This window comes from Hakea prostrata, unplaced genomic scaffold (assembly GCF_041222555.1).
Source record: "Hakea prostrata isolate BN-2017 unplaced genomic scaffold, UWA_Hpros_2 contig_16, whole genome shotgun sequence".
In the NCBI taxonomy this organism is placed as follows: domain Eukaryota; kingdom Viridiplantae; phylum Streptophyta; class Magnoliopsida; order Proteales; family Proteaceae; genus Hakea; species Hakea prostrata.
In genome coordinates this window covers 336,238-345,927 of record NW_028291135.1, presented here as the reverse complement: position 1 = coordinate 345,927, position 9,690 = coordinate 336,238, and the positions used below count along the sequence as shown (strand labels likewise).

The window sequence follows — 9,690 nt, the reverse complement described above, 5'->3', positions numbered from 1 at the left end:
AGTCGCGTGTAGGACGAAGATGTTCATGGAGTATCTGGTTGCAATGATGGTGGATGCAAGTCTCCAACCTCCTTCTCCTCTTTGTGACTATTAAGAAATGAAATTGGCCAGAACAAATTATGTTCAATATAGGATTTTTAGGCATGGAATGTCGGATGCCTTCTTCCAGTTTGAAGAGGTCTTTTATTTATTTGGGTAAAATGTAGTATGAAGTTCGAATCTTGATATCTTCCAATTTTTTACCTATCTATCTTGTGGTTACCTTTAGGTTTTCTCTTTTTTGGGTAGTTTCATTTGTTTTAATCTTCCTTACATGCTTTTTGACAATTGACGAACGATCAACTTGACATGATGGCTGAAAAGAGAAAATAGGGTATAGCAGAGATAGGGATGTTTTGATTTCGTCATTGACTTGTCAATAAGATTCCTGTGTTTTAAAACCTCTATTTTAAGTAGCCTTTAGAAATTTGTTGTTTTCTTACAAGGAAGAATGAAAAGAAAAAACTTCTCAGGTTGTTGTGAATAATCTTGGGAGGAATGCTGAGTCTAGAATGCGGGTTAACATCCTCTGCGGCGCTCTAAGTAGCGGCCATCCAGCGGCCGCTACCCAATGAGCGCCACGTGGCCATCTATAATCCGACCATTAATTTTAGAAAAACATTTTCCTTGTACCGTAATAGGCCTTCACGGCCACCCTCAACCATGCTCACAAAAATCAAAGAACTCAAATGCCTCGGTCTTCCTCTCTTTCTTGTCGTCGTCTTTCTCGTCGTTGTCGGGGCTGCTTCTTTTCCCCCTTCTTGCTTCCCCTAATCCCATGTTTAGCCTCGGTGTTCGCTGGTGGTCGTGCTTGGTGGCTTGATCATCAGCCGGCGCGTGTCGTTTCTTGGCTTCGGGTTTTCCGTGCGGCGAGGCGGATGGCTTGGGTGGTGCTCCTCTGCCGGGTGCGACTTTCATGTCGGCAAACATAGAAGATATATGGGCCGAGACGGGATTTAGGGATAGAGTTCGTGAGGAATTCTCCCAAGATGCAGTCACATCACCTCTAGCGTGGTGAGAGGTACATCGGATATATATATATATATATTTATCATATATCCTTAATCCTCCTCCGCCGGGTTCCTCCTTCCTTTGTATTCCCTCCTCTGTATTCCATTTCCGAAGTTTCCGTAATCCCGTGCATATATATATATATATATAAACTTTGGTGAAATCCTTTTCCGTGGGCGGATAGCAGGGCGGATGACATAGGTGGTGCGAATCTTCCGGCGTGCGGGGGCTGTCTTCCTATCCGCTCGGAGATTTTTCTCGGATGCTTCATTCTTAGGGCTCCGGGGGCCCCGCCCCGGGCTCCATCTCACATTCCCGGCCGGTGGGGGCCCGGCGGGCGCGGGAGGGGTATGCGCGGGCTTTTGGTTTCTTTTGATTTTTTGTGAGTCTGGTTGGGGTTGGTCCGTTGCCGCTTTTATCGGTTTCGTGCGTTTTTGTTATGGTCGGGTTTTAGATGGCCCGTGGCGCTCTTGGGTGCGCGTGGTGGCCGCTCTTGGCGCCGGGTGTTACCCCTAGAATGCTCACCAATAGGGATGATATATATATATATATATGAATCCCACACTGTCATCATGGGTCCTACATCCCATGTGTGGGTCCCCCAATTCATGTTATTTTTTTTTAAATGAAGGATTCACAATGTATTACTTAAATAGCATGATAATTACATAGGTCTTGACTCTTGAGGCACCATACATCTCGCCATTTTTCGTAACAAATGTTGTCCAACACCTTAGCCCGGAGATGATAAAAACCAGTTGTTTACAACCATCATACGAAAAGATTACAAGTCATGCGACTTAAGATTTTTTCAAAATATCAATATGGTAAAGGTAATTTTTGTTGAGGTAGTTGAGTTATACAAATTTATGTTGAGGTATTCAAGTTATACCCAACTTATATTCTAATATAAGCCATCAGATTAATTACGATCTAATGGTGTAATGGGCTTTTGAGGGAGAGTCCAATTAACGATAGAATCCAGTGTTGTTCTATAAATATTATCTAGAAGCAATGGTCCAAGTTTTCTAATCTAAATACTCAGGGAGTAATGCTTTAGGGCCTGTTTGGTTACTTGAGTCTGTAGATTTCAAAAATTTAGAGATTTCAAATGTCCAGATTTCAAATCTCTAGAGTTATGGTTCGAAAATTCGTTTGGTTGTTTGAATTTTGGAAGAAATTCGATTTATCCTAAAAAAATATTTATTGAATTATGGTTCAAATCTTTAATGCTTTGATAGTGGGAACCGGGTTTCACCCTACCCTAAATCTCGTCCTTTTGGTAAAAATGTGAATCTCGATTCTGCGAGATTCCCACCACGTAAAATCTCCCTTTGGTCCGGTTTGTCTCGGCGCCGGCCCTAAGCAATCTTGTGCTTAAATTTAATCCTAACAATTTTAAGGGGTCAAGAGAATTTAGGCAGGATAAGCAAGAAACCAATTACACCTTTCTGATGCACCATATTTTGTTAGAAGGAGAGTTAATTTGGGGTTGGGGGTTGAAATGTGGGGTCTTTAACAACTACTTCTTAGGCCAGCAATTTGGTTATCATTCATGATTTTTCTGTCAATTAGTTATTTAAAAATGTGGTAATTAACACCAACTAGCTTATTTCATTATTGATTGCCCCACCAGTCCATAAGTATTGGAAAGACTGACGGTTGGAACCACTAGCTAAATTGTGGCTCTTGTATTTGATCTTTAGATGAACAACCAATGCATTCATCCTTGTGGGTTGACTCGTAGTTGCACCTTACAACTGAAAATCCTTGGCTCTTATGCTAACCCCACAGTGACACAATCAATAACCAGTGCTCTAAAATCAATTTGACATCATGTAACCAAGTTCTGCCATGGATGAGCTCCTGCTCTCCAAGGAAATAGAAGATAATGACCAATCTATCATACCTACCCTTCTGAGAAAGCCCCCACTATCATTTGATTTCCTGAAACTCTCTCCGTCTTGGCATCGATCATCATCTTCCCAGCCTACCAGTTCAGATCATCGAGTGAACAGTCCTACCATTTCACCATCTTCAACTAGCAACAACACAACCAATACAACATCTTTCTTCAATCTCATAGCTAAGTTGAGCACTAGGAGACTTGCACATCGTTCACACAGTGCCCCTAGCTTGTTCACTGATACAAGGGAGGTTCCTTTAGCTTCCACTGATCCCAACCCAACTCCGAAATCGACTCCTTCAGTAGTCCAACAGGCCTTCTTTGGCGTTTTCTTGTATATATTAGTGGGTGTTTTGTTCTATGTGGTGAGAAGTGGAAGTTTCAATGGTCACAAGACATCTAAACCTGTAGATGCATTGTATTTCTCTGTGGTGACTCTTTGCACTATTGGGTATGGTGATATAGTGCCAGGAACGACACTTACAAAGTTTTTCACTTGTGGGTTCATCTTAGTTGGTTTTGGTTTCATAGATATATTGTTGAATGGATTAGTAACATATGTGCTGGATAGGCAAGAAGCAGTGTGGTTGAGTGCAGTAGATGGGAACGGATTTAATGCAATCTTGCAAGTGTATATGGTTGATAGAGCTAAAGGAAGAATGAGAGTAAGAACCAAGGTGGGTTTGGCACTGGGTGTGGTTATTTGTTGTATTGCAGTGGGAATGGTTATGGTTCATATACTTGAAGGATTGAATTGGATTGATAGTATCTACTTATCGGTTGCTTCAGTGACAACAGTGGGCTATGGAGATTATGCATTCTCTACTGTACAAGGAAGATGCTTTGCTATCATTTGGCTCTTGGTAAGCACATTGGCTGTTGCTAGGGGTTTCTTGTACCTGACAGAGCTAAGGATTGATAAGAGAAACCGCAAGATTGCTAAATGGGTACTTCAGAAGAAGATGACTCCTGGTGATCTAGTTGCTGCTGATCTTGACAATGATGGTTCCATAAGGTATGTATCAATAGAACTTGTGAGATCAATTCTGTAGAATAGACATTCAAGTTGAACTCATGTGATAGAAATCCAGCACAAAGTACACACCATCCACTTCCTCACTTTCCCTGACTTTTGGTCAAGGGGGTAACTATTCTCCTTTCATTGTGGTTATGGGGAAATTAGATTTTTGTTGATCTATTGAGACAAATATAAATGCATAAATTTCAAAGTTTTCATACTTATCTTTTGTTTTGTTTTAGTTGAAGATACCGTCATTATATTATATATTTTGTCTCTATGTCTATATGTGGAATTGTGGATACTGTCCAAAACTCTCAGCATGAGACAAAGGGTTTCTCTGTTTACTAGGGTATGGTTTAACCCACAAAAAAAAATTTACTAGGCCGAGACTAGTGATACCTACTTGTGCTTGCAATTAACAATTAAAAATTTAAAGCAATAAAATAGAACAAAGAAACAAGACACAAGGATATTTATACTACTGGTTTGATTCAACACCTTCTAGACCTCTAAAAGGATTTCTCTAGTATGTTAGTTTTCAGTATGGTGGGTGGTGATACAACACCTACTTACATAGTTTTTATATAGGCAAGAGCACCTTTACAAAATCATTGTTTCTAGGGCAAGAGTACCTAAATAAGATAGAATTGCTAACACTCACAAGACCTTAGAGGTGGCACTTCCCTTGGAATGAAATGAATGCAAATGCAGCGTTAAGCAGTCAGCAACCTCCACCAATATTTGCACTCTAGCTTATCATACTATTATTATTATTATTATGAACTCAAGGAACATGGCTACATTTCGTTTCCCTCCAATACCCTTATGTGTTCAATCAATTAGACATTTGGATTAGTAATAAATGATGTCTATACTGATCAATTAAACTTCTTAAAAGTATTTGAATCAATTTAATTATAAATTTATCCCCTTCTCATTTTTCAGGTGAAACCATTAAGGCATTAATAGTAACTGTTCCAAGGAATATGAAGAGTTTCTCGATTAAACCAAGAAATGTTAATTGAGAAAGAAGAAATTGCATTAAAAATGTTTGATCAAAATCATGCATCCAAAAGACGAGGGGTACTAATTTAATCAACATGTTCAATCACGGTGTTAATTTCAATAATTTTCTTAATATTAATTGAAATTAATATTAAATGGTACTAATTGTAAATTCTCATCCTTGATTTCAGTAATATTAATATTAATGGATAATTACTCTTGCCTCCTTGTACTCTGATTGTATTACTACTCTATCCCCTCTACTTTTTAAAATTGCTAATTCAACCTTTAAATTTGTCTAAAATTACTAATGCCCCCTTCCGTTAAGCTCAATTAGTTTACTGATGATGTGGCATCTATATATTTTTCAAAAACCCAAAAATAACCCTACAATTATCTCTTTACTTATTTACTCTTTTGCAAGTTATAATACTATCCTTAATTAACTATAGAGAAAAATTAACTTTAAATGAATTTTTCTTTTCTAAAAAGAAACTACCGAATAAAGAAAAGACTTGATTTTTCTTCTCTAAAAAGAAATCGCCGAATAAAGGAAATATGTGATTAAATAAAACTTAAAATAGAAACTAAAATATTAGGAAATATCAAATGTAATTCAAAGTTGGAAATTGAAAATCTCCTAATATATGCTAATCATTGTACAAAGTGTGTGGTCCCACCAAAGCCAAAATTTATTGTAAAATATAAGATTTTAAGGATATAATTGACATTCAATATAGTTTCTAAAAATGAGGATAATGTCATAGTTTTTAACTTCTTAATTTTAATGAAGGGCAAAATAGACATTACATATTTGATGTTAACAACCACTTAACACCGTTAGAAGTGAGGGGGCAACCAGTAATTTCATAAAAAAAGAGGTTTGATTAGTAATAAAACCAAAGTACAAGGGGCAATAGTAATTATCCCTAATATTAATTTTATCTTTTCATTATTAAACATTCCTTCTCTCTCTTAACTTCTCCTTTATAGAAAAACTCAAATCTCCCTCCTTTGAGTCTCTCCAACTCATACTTTGAATTCTAACCTAGTGTAAAATGTAACTGATTTTCACCAGTTCATATTGTTTTGTTATAGAAATAACGTCTAGCAGCCAAAAAATTGAATTAAAAAAGTGAGAGACACACCATGAGAATAAAGGCCTTCTATGGTGACTTTATAGTATGATATAGAGACACATCATTCAAGAACACATCACATGTGCATGTGCACGTGCGTTATTACTAGTTACATGAAAAAGGAGAATGTATCTCCAAAGAGAATTTGGATATAAGGGAAGCTATGTAATAACCCTACAATTCCTAACCCACTATTAATTGTCACGTAGGACCCACATTTAATGGATCAATCACTACTGATCCATGGTCCATCTAGGTGGATAGCAAGGTGCTAGGGTCTTAATTAATTCACTGAGATCATCGTAGTGGAATCCAAAAGGAGGAGAGGAAAGACCCTTAGTAATGAATATGGGTTTAGGAAGATGGATTGCTTGTTTACTTTCAAGGGATGCACATCACAAAGATGGAGGATCAGGTATCGTAACATGCTTAGGCAATTATGTCAAACCGCAATATAACTAGGTTCAGAAAAACACTAGGCAATTTTAAGATTAGAGTTGGAATGCAAGTTTTTCTTATAAAATGAAGCCCTTGAAGTCTAGAAAACAATGGTAAGAACCAGGGAGGTAATAGAAGACTACGATTTCTTGTAATGACTGAATTTATTCAAAACACAATCACAATACTTGTGTTTTTGCACTAGATCTTTAAGTAGATAGTTTTTCAAGCTTTCAAGAGTTTTTTAAAGGTTTTCTGCCAAGACTTGGAAACTATAATTGTTGCAAAGCTTTTGAAAGGCTAAAAGAGCATGGTTGCAAAGAGAACCAATGAAGATTGTGTTGGAGATGAATGCACAATCATGAAGAAAATACAAGCAAAACACATTCACAACAAGAAGGAATTTAATGTGTTTTAGCAAGATTGCCTACATCCCCCTGAGATAAAAAAAGCTTCCACTATTCTTGAAAATCTCTCCACTCTCACATCTCACAATCTGCCCTTTGTTTTTTTTGTTCCCTAGGTTATCCCACAAAGGCTATTTATAGAGAAACCTAAAATCCTAGCCCCCATTTAAGTACAATTTTATCCCTGTATAAGTAATTGGCACAAAACCTTGTTCAAATTAGGAATACAACCAAACCATAATTACATGGATCTACAGAATATAATACACCAAAACCCAACATTCTCACTTGGATTAAATTCTGCAAACTACCTTAAAGAAATCTGTTTCTAATGTCTCTCTGCAATCACCTATTTAATTTGTATATCTGGCACACCTTACTGCATGGCCTACATCCCCTCCAAAGATGCCTTTCCTGACTGCCATCGTCTAAACTAGCATGGTGCACCCCCCCCCCCACTTGGGGTGTTCTATGATGTTCATTGCTGCAATACAACGTTATGTGGCTCCACCTCTCCTATTGTTGCAACTGCTCTGAGAGGTCACCGCCACTCACCAAATCTGAAGCAAAAATCACTCACTTCTTCCCAAATTGTCATTTGTAATAAAACAATCCTCTATTGAGGTGCAGCCGCAGAAGAGAAAGAAAAACAAGAGAACTAGAAGTGAGAAAAAGAGAAAGATGAGAAGGAAGAGGCAAAAGTTATCTTTTTATAGCATCATTTATGCCTCTAAGAACCTTTATAGAAAGATAAAATGAAACTAAATCCACTAACACTAGAAAATTAGTAACTTCCTAATTTTGTAAGGCACCCAAACTTTCTACTCTATAACATCTTGCTTTCCAAGACTCCTACACAACACTTTCTAATTCTATGAAAACTTGCTCTCTAGGACTCCACAACTCCACTTTCCTTTTTTTTTTTTTTACATAGCTTTGGCAACACTCCCCCAAGATGGAAAGTATTGATCACCAACTCCTAGCTTGCGACATCCTTCTATAAAGGCTAGACTAGGTAAAAATTTAGTGAAGTTGTCTCCAACTTGTTCAGCAAAAGCAACATATGTTGCAACTATAAATCCTCTTTTATGGTTGCATCTTGTACAAAATGCAAATAGGGTGTATAAATGATTCCTCTCATGACTGTGTCTCGTATAAAATGCAAATCTTCCTTAATGTGTTTGGTCCTCTCATGAAATACAGAATTACTGGCAATGTAGTCCCTTGAATTATTATAAAAAAACATCTCAATTGGCTCTTCAACTTTAATATCAATTTCTTTTAGAAAGGACTTGACCCAACAAAAAATTTGACATTGTGTTAAGTCATAACACTATACTTTGCCTCAATACTGGATCACGCCATTGTAACTTGCTTTCTACTTCTCCAAGTAACCAAATTTCTTCTAAGAAAAGTACAGTAATTAGAAGTGGACCTCCGATGATCTTTGGACCCTTCCCAATAAGCATATAAATAAGTACACAATTTTAGATGTACTCTTCTCTTATATAGCCCTTTTCCTAGAATATTCTTCAAATATTGTAAGTATGTATCACTACATCCCAATAAGGCTTCTTAGGTGAGTGCATGAACTAAATCACAAGCCCTACAACATATGTCAAGTCTGGGTGAGTCACAATAAGATATATAAGTTTTCCTACAACCGTTTGTACTTTTGAAAGTTCTCAAAATCCTCTCTTGTGTCCTTGGTGAGTTTGAGATGAGGGTCTATGGATGTATCAACAAGCTTACACCCAAGCATACCATTTCCAATCAACAAGTCCAACACATACTTTCGTTGAGACAGATTTATCTCGTGAATGCTCCAGAAAACTTCAATCCCAAGAAAATATTGCAAATACCCCATATCCTTTATCGAGAATTGGTTACTTATAAATTTATTTACTTTATTAATGCCTGCATTATTACTTCCAGAAAGAATTATGTCATCCGTATAAACAATTAATAACACAATATCAAAATTTGTCTTTCTTACAAAGACAGATTGATCCAAATAACATTGGGAGAATCCCACTTCAAATAGTACTAATTGAATTTTTCAAACCATGCTCTTGGAGACTATTTTAGTCTATAGATTGACTTGTGTAGTCGACATACTTTAGTAGAATTCTCCCTTAAGAAAAAAATCCAGGTGGTGGTTGCTCCATATACACTTTCTTAGCCAAATCTCCATACAGAAAGACATTTTTGGCATCTAATTGATGAAGATGCCACCCTAAGTTTGCCATAAATGATTATAAAACACGTACATAATTAAATTGGGTATGGGGGAGAGGTTTAAAAAAAATTTACACCATAAGTCTGAGTATACTCCTTCACGATCAATCTTGCTTTAAGACGCTCCACAAATTTATTAGTCTTATGTTTAACCACAATTACCCAACGACATTTAACAAGGTCTTTCTTTATCAAGAGGCAAATCCACAAGAGTCAAGTATTCCTAAAATGTAGAGCCTCAACTTCAAACTCCATTATAGCTTTCCAACCCGGATCTGAGAGAGCCTTAGAGTATGAAGAGGGAATAGTAATAGAAAATAAGATGTGGTAAGACTATGCAAGTGGAGGGTAGTAACATAATAAGAAAAATGATATTTAACATCTGACCGTTGGGAACAAGAACGCTTACCTTTTCTCAAAGTAATGAGAAAATCATCAAGATTCTCAAATGTTCAAGACGGATATGTAGAAAAAGAGATGTCAACA

The 9,690-nt window shown here is 37.0% G+C and overlaps 1 pseudogene; it reads left to right on the top strand.

Moving 5' to 3' along the window:
• The first annotated feature begins 2,859 nt into the window (after window positions 1-2,859).
• LOC148999304 (two-pore potassium channel 3 pseudogene) lies at window positions 2,860-4,158 on the top strand (annotated as a pseudogene).
• Window positions 4,159-9,690: the final 5,532 nt, after the last annotated feature.